This window comes from Bubalus kerabau, chromosome X (assembly GCF_029407905.1).
Source record: "Bubalus kerabau isolate K-KA32 ecotype Philippines breed swamp buffalo chromosome X, PCC_UOA_SB_1v2, whole genome shotgun sequence".
Lineage (NCBI taxonomy): Eukaryota > Metazoa > Chordata > Mammalia > Artiodactyla > Bovidae > Bubalus > Bubalus kerabau.
In genome coordinates, this window is record NC_073647.1 from 42,305,141 (window position 1) to 42,319,638 (window position 14,498).

The 14,498-nt window shown below is 39.4% G+C and overlaps 1 protein-coding gene across 2 annotated transcripts in view; it reads right to left on the reverse strand.

Moving 5' to 3' along the window:
* Positions 1-14,498, reverse strand: part of TMEM185A (transmembrane protein 185A) — a 44,456-nt gene that overhangs the window by 14,263 nt on the left and 15,695 nt on the right. The gene's annotated exons all lie outside the window — the stretch shown is intronic.

Here is a 14,498-nt window from a genome sequence, read left to right on the forward strand (position 1 = left end):
CAGAGAAGTGATAAGCCTGAAGCTGGTCTGAAGGACACACAGAAAGCTACCACGCAGGAAAGGATATGAGATGAGGAAGCATTCCAAGCAGAAGGAACTAGCCATCCAGACATAGAGACTGAAAAAAGTTGACAGTTCAAGATATGGTCAACTTGTGTCACTAATTATTTGATTCTATTTTTAAAAAAGTAGCCACCATGCCATATTCATTTACAGTAATATTTTAATCCATGTGTTAGTCTTTTGGTGACTGAATTATACACATACATACACTCATATTTTATATAAAACAGACTTCATGAAGAGGATGTTTTAAAAATATTAATTAGAAATTACATTGTTAAGGACTTCTACTTACAACTTTGGTAGAATATGAGGAATGCAGTTTTCCCTCCCACCTTAAAAAGAAACTGGATGAAATATATGAAATAACAGTTTTCAAACACAGGGCAACAGGCAGTGAAGGACCATGATGGCAGAAAGAAATTTGAAAAAAAAAAAAAGGAAATAAACCCTATCAATGCCCCAGCTTACTGCCTGGAGCTAAATTTCAGACTGCAGTAAGAAGGCAGTTAAAATCTAACCCTATTGCCAATTACATCAAATGTAAATGTTCTCTGTTTGTGTGAAAGTCGCAGTCATGTCCAACTCTTTGCGACCCCATGAACTGTAGCCCACCAGGCTCCTCTGACCATGGAATTCTCCAGGCAAGAATACTGGAGCTGGTGGCCATTTCCTACTTCAGGAGATCTTCCCAACCCAATGCTTAGTAGAAATTATCTCAAGTCAACAACTTATGATCCAGCTTAAGAACCTAGGAAGGGAAGGACATTTTTAAAAAATGAATGGAAGTCAATAATAAATACATACACAAATATAAATGAACTACATAAGAAAGATGTTAGAGAAAAATCAATGAAATTAAAAGCTGGTTCTTTGAAAAGATAAAAAAGAGCAGAGACATTATTTTGCTGACAAAGGTCCATCTAGTCAAAACTATGGTTTTTCCAGTAGTCATGTATGGATGTGAGAGTTGGACCATAAAGACAGCTGAGTGCCGAAGAATTGATGCTTTTGAACTGTGGTGTTGGAGAAGACTCTTGAGAGTCCCTTGGACTGCAAGGAGATCCAACCAGTCAAATCCTATAGGAAATCAGTCCTAAATATTCTTTGGAAGGACTGATGCTGAAGCTGAAACTCCAATACTTTGGCCACCTGATGCGAAGAACTGACTCACTGGAAAAGACCCTGATGCTGGGAACGATTGAAGGCAGGAGGAGAAGGGGACGACAGAGGATGAGATGGTTGGATGGCATCACCAACTCAATGGACATGAATCTGTGCAGGCTCCAGGGGTTGGTGATGGACAGGGAAGCCTGGTGTGCTGCAGTCCATGGGGTTGCAAAGAGTCAGACATGACTGAGTGACTGAACTGAGCTGATAGCTAGAGTGATCAGGAAAAAAAAAACAGTAGACAAGAATTATTAATACCAGGAATGAAAGCAGGGACATCATGACAAATCCTACAGGTATTAGAAGTGGATATTATGAACAGCTTCAAGCAAGCAAATTTCTTGAAATAAATATATTATTAAAGTTCACACAAGAAGAAATACTTTCCTATTCCTACATCTATTTAAAGAATGACAGAAACTGTAGTTAGAATCAGTCTCACAAAAAACTGTCAGGCCCAGACAAAATCTACCAAATACATAAGGAAGAAATAGTACCAATTTTTCACAAACTTTTGCAGAAAAAGATGAGAGGAACATTTCCCAATTTATTTTATGAAGCTAGTAGTATTACCCTGATACTCAAACCTGACCAAGAAAGAAAACTACAAACCAGTTTCCTTCATGAAAGACAGATGCAAAACCCCTAAAAAACAGGAAATTGTATCCAACAATATATAGAAAGAATACTTCATTATGACTAAGTGTGGTTTAGCCAGGACTGCAAGTTTGGCTTAACATTTGAAATCAATGTAATTCACTGTATTAATAGAATGAAAAAGAGAAGCCATATGATTACTTCAATAGTTCCAGGAGAAACATTTGACATAACTCACTACTCATTCAAGATAAAAATTTCTAAGCAAATTAGGAATAGAGGGGTATCTAGAAAAAACCTGACAGTCGCCTTTAGTGTCTGCTGCCGAGGGCTCTGGGCCTTTGGACTTGGACTTCCCTGGTGGCTCAGCTGGTACAGAATCTGCCTGCAATGCAGAAGACCTGGGTTCGATCCCTGGGTTGGGAAGATCCCCTGGAGAAGGGAACGGCTACCCACTCCAGTATTCTGGCCTGGAGAATTCCATGGACTGTATAGTCCATTGGTTGCAAAGAGTCGGACATGCCTGAGCAACTTTCATGTTTAGAAAAAAACTAGTTAAAAATGCTTAATGGTGAAAGACTAAATACTTTCCCCAAAGAGGGTAAACAAGAAGTATGTCCACTTCAATACAACTATTCAACATTGTACTAGAAGCCCTGGCCACAAATATAATACAAGAAAAAAAATAAAAAGGATAAAGATTTGGAAAGGAAGGAGTAAATCTAATATTTGCAGACAATGTGACTGTCTATGTAGAAAATCCTAAGTACTCGACCAAAAAAGCTACTAAACCTAATTAGTGAATTTAGTAAAGTTGCAGGATATAAGGTAAATAAGGGAAAACATTTACTGCATTTCTATATGCTAGCAATGAGAAAATGCACACAGATTTTTTAAAAAACTATAATCCACGCACATATGGACACCTTATCTTTGACAAAGGAGGCAAGAATATACAATGGATTAAAGACAATCTCTTTAACAAGTGGTGCTGGGAAAACTGGTCAACCACTTGTAAAAGAATGAAACTAGAACAATTTCTAACACCATACACAAAAATAAACTCAAAATGGATTAAAGATCTCAACGTAAGACCAGAAACTATAAAACTCCTAGAGGAGAACATAGGCAAAACACTCTCTGACATACATCACAGCAGGATCCTCTATGACCCACCTCCCAGAATATTGGAAATAAAAGCAAAAATAAACAAATGGGACCTAATTAAACTTAAAAGCTTCTGCACAACAAAGGAAACTATTAGCAAGGTGAAAAGGCAGCCTTCAGAATGGGAGAAAATAATAGCAAATGAAGCAACTGACAAACAACTAATCTCAAAAATATACAAGCAACTCCTACAGCTCAACTCCAGAAAAATAAATGACCCAATCAAAAAATGGGCCAAAGAACTAAATAGACATTTCTCCAAAGAAGAAGACATACAGATGATTAACAAACACATGAAAAGATGCTCAACATCACTCATTATCAGAGAAATGCAAATCAAAACCACTATGAGGTACCATTTCACGCCAGTCAGAATGGCTGCGATCCAAAAGTCTACAAGCAATAAATGCTGGAGAGGGTGTGGAGAAAAGGGAACCCTCTTACACTGTTGGTGGGAATGCAAACTAGTACAGCCACTATGGAGAACAGTGTGGAGATTCCTTCAAAAACTGGAAATAGAACTGCCTTATGATCCAGCAATCCCACTGCTGGGCATACACACTGAGGACACCAGAAGGGAAAGAGACACATGTACCCCAATGTTCATCGCAGCACTGTTTATAATAGCCAGGACATGGAAGCAACCTAGATGTCCATCAGCAGATGAATGGATAAGAAAGCTGTGGTACATATACACAAGGGAGTATTACTCAGCCATTAAAAAGAATACATTTGAATCAGTTCTAATGAGGTGGATGAAACTGGAACCCATTATACAGAGTGAAGTAAGCCAGAAAGAAAAACACCAATACAGTATACTAACACATATATATGGAATTTAGAAAGATGGTAACAATAACCCTGTGTACGAGACAGCAAAACAGACACTGATGTATAGATCAGTCTTATGGACTCTGTGGGAGAGGGAGAGGGTGGGGAGATTTGGGAGAATGGCATTGAAACATGTATAATATCATATATGAAACGAGTCGCCAGTCCAGGTTCGAAGCACGATACTGGATGCTTGGGGCTGGTGCACTGGGACGACCCAGAGGGAGGGTATGGGGAGGGAGGAGGGAGGAGGGTTCAGGATGAGGAGCACGGGTATACCTGTGGAGGATTCATTTCGATGTTTGGCAAAACTAATACAATATTGTAAAGTTTAAAAAGAAAATAAAATTTAAAAAACAAAAAAAAACCCTATAATTTACTGCAACTTTCCTATAAACAATAATATTTAAAATCAGAAGTTTATGAAAAAACTACCATTTACAACAGTATCAAAGTATGAAATACCTAGAGACAAATTTAACAAAATATCTGCAAGACTTAAAGATTCTGAAATCTAACAAACATTGCCAAAAAATTTTTGTAGCTTTGTTAAGTTGCTTCAGTCATATCTGACTCTTTGTGACCCCATGGACTGCAGCCTGCCAGGCTCCTCTGTCCATGGGATTTCCCAGGCAAGAATACTGGAGTGGGTTGCCATTTCCTTCTCCAGGGGATCTTCCCCACCCAGGGATTGAACCCTCATGTGTCTCTCATATCTCCTGCACTGGCAGGAGAGTTCTTTACCACTAGCGCTACCTGAGAAGTCTTAAAATTAAAGATCTAAACAAATGGAGAGATCCACCATTTTTACAGATTAAAAAATTCAATACTGTTAAAATTTACATCCTCTATTCGATTTCCTATGGTTGCTACAACAAATTGCCATGAACATGATGGTTTAAAACAACACACATTTATTCTCTTATAGTTCTGCAGGCTAAAGGTCCAAAATGGGGTTCACTAGGTTAAAACTAAGGAGTCAGCAGAGCCATGCGCCCTCCAGAGACTAGGAGAGAATCCATTCCTTGCCTTTTCAAGTTTCTAGAGCTGCATTCCCTGTACTCCTTTGAGCTCCTTCCTCCATTATTAATATAAGAAGGGCAGCATCTTCAAATCTCTTTCTCTGCTTCAATCACATTGTCTTCTCTTTATAGTATCTCCTCTGCCTCCTTCTTATATGGAAACCCATGAATGTATTTAGAGCCCACCTGGATAAACCAGGATATTCTCCCATCTCAAGATCTGTAATTTAATCATATCTTTTGCCATATAAGGTAATATTCACCTTTTCGCCAGAGAAGGTAATATACACAGGTTCCATGGATTAGTAAGTAGATATCTTTGAGGGACATTGTTTAGCCTACCATACTCATCACGTTATTCTGAAGAGTCAATGCAAGTAGTCCCATTTGCTATTTATGCTTTTGTTTCTTCTGCCTGAGGAGACATATTAAAAAAATATTGCTAAGACTGATGTCAAAGAGCATACTGCCTATGTTTTCTTTGAGGAGTTTTATGGTTTTGGGTATTATATTTAAGTTGTTAATCCAAATTGAGTTCATTTCGGTATATGGTATTAGGAAGTAGTCTAGTTTGATAATATCTGACATCTGTCAGAAAGACTATTATCAAAAGGACAACAGATAACAAGTGTTGGTGAGGATGTAGAGAAAAAGGAATTAACATGCAATGTTGGCAAGAATGTAAACTGATGCAGCCACTATGAAAAATGGTATGGAGGTTCCTTAAAAACTTAAAAATAGAACTATCATGTGCTCCAGCAATTTGACTCCTGGGGATTTATCTGAAGAAAAAAACACTAATTCGAAAAGATATATGTAACCCTATGTTTACCGCAACTTTATTTACAATAGCTAAAATACACCTAAGTGGCAACCTAAGTGCCATGAAGAGATGACTGTTTAAAGAACATGTGGGGAGTGTGTGTGTGTGATGGAATATTACTCAGCCACAAAAAATAATGAAATCTTGTCATTTGTGACAACTTAGATGAACCTACAGGGCATTGTACTAGTAAAATAAGTTAGAGAAAGACAAATACAATATAACTGCATTTATATGTAGACTCTAGAAAAAGAAATAAACAAAACAGAAACAGAGTAATGGGTACAGAGAATAAACAGGTGGTTGCCAGAGGTGGTGGGAGGAGGGGAGGAGAGAACTAGGTAAGGGAGATTCAGAATTAGAACCTCCAGCCACAAAATAAAGAAGCTATGGGTATGAAATATACAGTGTGGGGAATATAGTCCCCTTTTAGTGCTAAACAAAAGTAATATAGTATCTTTGAATAGTGACAGATGGTAACTAGACACTGTGGTGACCATTTAAAAATGTATAGAAATATCAAATCACTATGTTGTACAACAGGAACTATTTAATAACGTAATGTTGTGGGTGAATTATATCTCAAAAACAAACACACCTATAGAAAAAGATGTTAGATGCGTGGTTACTGGAGGTTAGGGTGGGGCAAGGGGGAGTTGGATGAAGGTAGTCAAAACGTAGAAAGTTCCTTTATAAGTATTAGAGAGGAATTTTACAACATGATAAATGTAATTAACACTGTGGTATGTTATATATGAAAGTTGTTGAGAGTAAACCCTGAGAGTTCTCATCACAATGAAAAATATTTTTTTCTTTTATTTTTGTATATGAGATGATTAATGTTCACTAAACTTACTGTGGTAATAATTTCATGAGGTATGTAAGTCAAATGATTATGCTGTACACCCTAAACTTACACAGTGCTGTATGTCACCTATGTTTCAATAAAACTGCAAGAAAAAAATACATGCAATATCTAAAAAGGGCAATAAAGCAAAGCACAATAAAACAAGGTATGCCTGTATGCATTTAAGGTTCCACCATGTCTTTTCAAGGCTTGATAGCTCATTTCTTTTTAGTGCTAAACAATAGTCCATTGGATGCACCAGTTTATTTATACACACACCCATCGAGGGACATCTTGGTTGCTTCCAAGTTTTGGCAATTATGATTAAAGCTGCTATAAATATACAGGGAAAAAAAAGGTTCGATGCAATCCCAATGAAAATCCAATCAGCCTCTTCTGGAGAAATTAACATACTAATTCTAAAAATTATATGAAAATGCAAAAGACTTCAAAGGGGCAGAACAATTATGAGAGAGAACAAAGTTGGAGAAACTATACTATGTGCTTATACTGCATGCTTTCATGACTTAACTATAGAGCTACAGTAATCAAGAAAATGCAGTATTAGCATCAGGAGAGACACAGAGAATAGAATAGAGTCCAAAAACATACCCATACATACATGGTCAAAGATGCCAAGGCAATTCAGTAGAGAAAGAACTGGGCTTCCATAAATGGTGTTGAAACAACTGGATAGATAGGAATAATGAACCTAGACTCAACCTCACAGCATATGACAACTGTTGCTAAGGACATGGAGCAAATGGAACCCTCATATATTGCTAGCAGGAGTGCAAAACAGTGCAGGCACTTTAGAAAACACTTTAGTAGTTTCTCATAAAGTTAAGTATACAGTTACTTTACAGCCCAGCAATCCCATACCTAGGTATTTACTTAAGAAAAAGGAAAATATATGTCCACAAAAAGACTCGTATTCAACTGCTCAAAGCAGCTTTATTTATCATAGCCACTGGAAACAATCCAAATGTCCAAAAACTGGTGAATGGCTAAACCAACTGTGATATGTCTATTCAAATGGAATACTACTAATCAGTAAAAAAAAAACAAACAACACGGATAACCTCAAATGCACTATGCTAAGTAAAATAACTCAGACTGAAAACACAATACGCTGTATGACTTCATTTTTCGACATTGTGGAAAAAACAAAAGTATAGGGACAGAAAATAGATCAGTGTATTTGCCTGTGGCTGTGCTGGGGGAAAGGGTGACTACAAAAGAACACAAGGGAAGTTTCTGCAGTAACGGAACTTTTCTATATTTCTGTCTTTAGGTGGTGCTTACACAAATGAATGGGTTTATTACAACTCATAGGATTGAGCACTAAAAATGATAAAACTTACTGCATGCAAAATATACTTCAATAATGTTGGCCTATCTACAATAATATTAATCTATCTACACATCAATGCCTATTTATGAAAAGTCAGGCAATCTCACTTAAGCCTCACAGCAACGCTGTGAAGGAGGCACTTTCACTATTCCCATTGTACAGATTGGAAATGAAGGCTTAGATGTTAAATTTAACTTATCCAAGCAGATAGTAGCTCACAGGGCTGAGATTAAAATGAAGAACTATTTGACTCCAAAGTTCTTCTAATTGAGTACTATTCAATACTCACTTCACACTAATTATTCAACACTCTTGGAAAAGCATCAAGATAAATGCATGCTAATACAGAACGGACCTCGCAGAAGCATAGCCCAGAGGAGCTACCCCACGCCTGAGGCCAGGGGCGGCGGCTGGGAGGAGCTACCCCACTTCCAAGGAGTGGCGGCTGCGCAGTGCGCAGGAGGGCCCAGAGGAGCTACTCCATGTTCAAGGTCAGGAGGGGTGGCGGTGAGGAGATACCCCTCGTCCAAAGTAAGAGAAACCCAAGTAAGATGGTAGGTGTTGCAAGAGGGCATCAGAGGGAAGACACACTGAAACCATAATCACAGAAAACTAGTCAATCTAATCACATGGACCACAGCCTTGTCTAACTCAATGAAACTAAGCCATGCCCTGTGGGGCCACCCAAGATGGGCGGGTCATGGTGGAGAGGTCTGACAGAATGTGGTCCACTGGAGAAGGGAATGGCAAACCACTTCAGTTTTCTTGCCTTGAGAACCCCATGAACAGTATGAAAAGGCAAAATGATAGGATACAGAAAAAGGAACTCCCCCAGTCGGTAAGTGCCCAATATGCTACTGGAGATCAGTGGAGAAATAACTCCAGAAAGAATGAAGGAATGGAGCCAAAGCAAAAACAATACACAGTTGTGGTTGTGACTGGTGATAGAAGCAAGGTCCGATGCTGTAAAGAGCAATATTGCATAGGAACCTGGAATGTTAGGTCCATGAATTAAGGCAAATTGGAAGTGGTCAAACAGAAGATGGCAAGAGTGAATGTCAACATTCTAGGAATCAGCAAACTAAAATGGACTGGAATGGGTGAATTTAACTCAGATGACCACTGTATCTACTACTGTGGGCAGGAATCCCTCAGAAGAAATGGAGTAGCCATCATGGTCAACAAAAGAGTCCAAAATGCAGTACTTGGATGCAATCTCAAAAATGACAGAATGATCTCTGTTCGTTTCCAAGGCAAACCATTTAATATCACAGCAATCCAAGTCTATGCCCCAACCAGTAACACTGAAGAAGCTGAAGTTGAACGGTTCTATGAAGACCTACAAGACCTTTTAGAACTAACACCCAAAAAAGATGTCCTTTTCATTATAGGGGACTGAAATGCAAAAGTAGGAAGTCAAGAAACACCTGGAGTAACAGGCAAATTTGGCCTTGGAATATGGAATGAAGCAGGGCAAAGGCTAATAGAGTTTTGCCAAGAGAACGTGCTGGTCATAGCAAACACCCTCTTCCAACAACACAAGAGAAGATGCCACACATGGACATCACCAGATGGTCAACACCAAAATCAGACTGATTATATTCTTTGCAGCCAAAGATGGAGAAGCTCTATACAGTCAACAAAAACAAGACCAGGAGCTGACTGTGGCTCAGATCATGAACTCCTTACTGCCAAATTCAGACTTAAATTGAATAAAGTAGGGAAAAGCACTAGACCATTTAGGTATGACCTAAATCAAATCCCTTATGATTATACATTGGAAGTGAGAAATTGATTTAAGGGACTAGATCTGATAGATAGAGTGCCTGATGAACTATGGAGAGAGGTTCATGACATTGTACAGGAGACAGGGATCAAGACCATCCCCATGGGAAAAAAATGCAAAAAAGCAAAATGTCTGTCTGAGGAGGCCTTATGAATAGCTGTGAAAAGAAGAAAAGTGAAAAGCAAAGGAGAAAAGGAAAGATATAAGCATCTGAATGCAGAGTTCCAAAGAATAGCAAGGAGAGATAAGAAAGCCTTCCTCAGCGATCAATGCAAAGAAATAGAGGAAACCAACAGAATGGGAAAGACTAGAGATCTCTTCAAGAAAATTAGAGATACCAAGGAAATATTTCATGCAAAGATGGGCTCAATAAAGAGCAGAAATGGTATGGACCTAAGAGAAGCAGAAGATATTAAGAAGAGGTGGCAAGAATACACAGAAGAACTGTACAAAAAAGATCTTCACAACTAAGATAATCATGATGGTGTGATCAGTCACCTAGAGCCAGACATCCTGGAATGGGAAGTCAAGTGGGCCTCAGGAAGCATCACTACAAACAAAGCTAGTGGAGGTGATGGAATTCCAGTTGAGCTATTTCAAATCCTAAAAGATGATGCTGTGAAAGTGCTGCACTCAGTATGCCAGCAAATTTGGAAAACTCAGAAGTGGCCACAGGAATTGAAAAGGTCAGTTTTCATTCCAATCCCAAAGAAAGGCAATGCCAAAGAATGCTCAAACTACCGCACAATTGCACTCATCTCACACGCTAGGAAAGTAATGCTCAAAATTCTTCAAGCCAGGCTTCAGCAATACATGAACCATGAACTTCCTAATGTTCAAGCTGGTTTCAGAAAAGGCAGAGGAACCAGAGATCAAATTGCCAACATCCGCTGGATCATCAAAAAAGCAAGAGAGTTCCATAAAAACATCTACTTCTGCATTATTGACTATGCCAAAGCCTTTGACCATGTGGATCATAACAAACTGTGGAAAATTCTGAAAGAGATGGGAATACCAGACCACCTGATCTGCCTCTTGAGAAATTTGTATGCAGGTCAGAAAGCAACAGTTAGAACTTAACATGGAACAACAGACTGGTTCCAAATAGGAAAAGGAGTTCGTCAAGGCTGTATATTGTCACCCTGCTTATTTAACTTATATGCAGAATACATCATGAGAAACGCTGGACTAGAAGAAACACAAACTAGAATCAAGATTGCCAGGAGAAATATCAATAACCTCAGATATGCAGATACCACCACCCTTATGGCAGAAAGTGAAGAGGAACTCAAAAGCCTCTTGATGAAAGTGAAAGAGGAGAGTGAAAAAGTTGGCTTAAAGCTCAACATTCAGAAAACGAAGATCATGGCATCCGGTCCCACCACTTCATGGGAAATAGATGGGGAAACAGTGGAAACACTGTCAGACTTTATTTTTCTGGGCTCCAAAATCACTACAGATGGTGACTGCAGCCATGAAATTAAAAGACGCTTACTCCTTGGAAGGAAAGTTATGACCAACCTAGATAGCATATTGAAAAGCAGAGACATGACTTTGCCAACAAAGGTTCGTCTAGTCAAGGCTATGGTTTTTCCTGTGATCATGTATGGATGTGAGAGCTGGACTGTGAAAAAGGCTGAGCGCTGAAGAATTGATGCTTTTGAACTGTGGTGTTGGAGAAGACTCTTGAGAGTCCCTTGGACTGCAAGGAGATCCAACCAGTCCATTCTGAAGGAGATCAGCCCTGGGATTTCTTTGGAAGGAATGATGCTAAAGCTGAAACTCCATGCAAAGAGTTGACTCATTGGAAAAGACCCTGATGCTGGGAGATATTGGGGGCAGGAGGAGAAGGGGACGACAGAGGATGAGATGGCTGGATGGCATCACCGACTCAATGGACGTGAGTCTGAGTGAACTCCGGGAGTTGGTGATGGACAGGGAGGCCTGGCATGCTGCGATTCATGGGGTTGCAAAGAGTCGGACATGACTGACTGACTGAACTGAACTGAACTGAAATGCATGATGGTGATTAACCACGATCTCCAGTAGAGAGAATTAAGGACAGTCTTTTCACTCTTGCTATGACTGCCGATTTTTCGGCAAGGTATTGATACATACCTTTTTGCCTTTTCATACTGTGATTACAGCAGATGGTGACTGCAGCCATGAAATTAAAAGGCACTTCCTCCTTGGAAGAAAAGCTATGACCAACCTGGACAGCATATTAAAAAGCAGAGACATTACTTTACCAACAAACGTCTGTCTAGTCAAAGCTATGGGTTTTCCAGTAGTCATGTATGGATGTGAGAGTTGGACTATAAAGAAAGCTGAGCACCAAAGAATTGATGCTTTTGAACTGTGGTGGTGGAGAAGACTTGAGATTCCCCTGGACTGCAAGGAGATCCAACCAGTCAATCCTAAAGGAAATCAGTCCTGAATAGTCATTGAAAGGACTGATGCTAAAGCTGAAACTCCAATACTTTGGCCATCTGATGTGTAGAACTGACTCACTGGAAAAGACCCTGATGCTGGTAACAATTGAAGGCAGGAGGAGAAGAGGACGACAGAGGATGAGATAGTTGCACAGGATCACCAATGCAATGGACACGAGTTTGAGTAGGCTCTAAGAGTTGGTGATGGACAGGGAAGCCTGGTGTGCTACAGTCCATGGGGTCACACAGAGTTGGACATGACTGAGCAACTGAACTGAACTGATTGATACATACATGCACTACTCTTGTATTATGAGAAACAACATAAGAAATTTCAATTGGAAAAAAAGGGGGGAGATTTCAAGATGATATGACCCACAACTAGAGGAAAATAATAGAATGGGAAAGACTAGACAGCTCTTCAAGAAAATTAGAGATACCAAGGGAACATTTCATGAAAAGATGGGCACAACAAAGGACAGAAACAGTATGGGTCTAACAGAAGCAGAAGAGATTAAGAAGAGGTGGCAAGAATACATAGAAGAACTATACAAAAAAGATCTTAATGACCCGGATAACCACAATGGTGTGATCACTCACCTAGAGTCGGACATCCTGGACTGCAAAGTCAAGAGGGCCTTAGGAAACATCACTATGAACAAAGCTAGTGGAGGTGATGGAATTCAATCTGAGCTATTTCAAATCCCAAAAGACGATGCTGTGAAAGTGCTGCACTCAATATGCCAGCAAATTTGGAAAACTCAGCAGTGGTCACAGGACTGGAAAAGGTCAGTTTTCATTCCAATCGCAAAGAATGGAATGCCAAAGAATATTCAAAATGCCGCACAGTTGCACTCATTTCACACGCTAGCAAGGTCATGCTCAAAATCCTCCAACCTGGGCTTTGACAGTATGTGAACTGAGATCTTCCAGACGTACAAGCTGGATTTAGAAAAGGCAGAGGAACCAGAGATCAAATTGGCAATATTCGCTGGATCATAGAAAAAGCAAGAGAATTCCGGAAAAACATCTACTTCTGCTCCATTGACTATGATAAAGCCTTTGACTGTGTGGATCACAACAAACTGTGGAAAATTCTTAAAGAGATGGGAATACCAAACCACCCTACCTGCCTCCTGAGAAACCTGTATGCAGGTCAAGAAGCAACAGTTAGATCTGGACATGGATCAATGGACTGGTTCCAAAGTGGGAAAGGAGTATGTCAAGGCTGTATATTGTCACCCTGGTTATTTAACTTATATGCAGAGTACATCATGGGAAATGCCGGTCTGGTTGAAGCTCAAGGTGTATTCAAGATTGCCAGGAGAAATATCAATAACCTCAGATATGCAGATGACACCACCCCAATGGCATAAAGCAAAGAGGAACAAAAGAGCCTCTTGATGAAGGTGAAAAAGGAGAGTGAAAAAGCTGGCTTAAAACTCAACATTCAAAAAACTAGTATCATAGCATCTGGTCCCATCACTTCATGGCAAAATCACTGCAGACAGTGACTACAGATATGAAATTAAAAGATGCTTGCTCCTTGAAAGAAAGCTATGACCAACCTCAAAAGTGTATTAAACAGCAGAGACATTATTGATAAAGGTCTATTATAATCAAAGCTATGGTTTTTCAAGTAGTCATGTATGGATGTGACAGTTGGACCATAAAGAAGGCTGAACACTGAAGAATTCATACTTTTGAACTGTGGTGTTTGAGAAGACTCTTGAGAGTCCCTTGGACTGCAAGGAGATCAAACCAGTCAATTGTAAAGGAAATCAACCCTGAATACTCCTTGTAAGGACTGATACTGAAGCTGAAGCTCCAATACTTTGGCCACATGATGTGAAGAACTGACTCCTTGGAAAAGACCCTGATGCTGGGAACGATTGAAGGCAGGAGAAGAAGGGGACAACAGAGGATGAGATGGTTGGATGGCAACACCGACTCAATGGACATGACTTTGAGCAAGCTCTGGGAGATACTGAAGGACAGGGAAGCCTGGCATGCTGCAGTCCATGAGGTGGCAAAGAGTCAGACATGACTGAGCGACTGAATAACAACAACAAGGACCCACAAAATTTAGCTCAGAAGCTAACCTCCAAGAGTATAAACAACAGTGGGAGGACAATCAAATTTGGAGAGGTTTCTAACTAGAGTGTCTATACAGCCTTTTCTTAGAATATTACTAATACTTTCATAGCATTCTCTGCTACAAAACCAGGGTAATATGTACCTCATAAGGTGGCTGTGAATATAATATAATTAATATGAAAAGTGCTTTGTGTAAAGCATTAAATTGATGGTTCTCAAAATTTTTTGTATCAAGAATCTTTTACACTCTTAAAAGTGACTGAGGGCTCTAAAGAGCTTTGTTTATATAGGTTATATGTTTGCTATTGC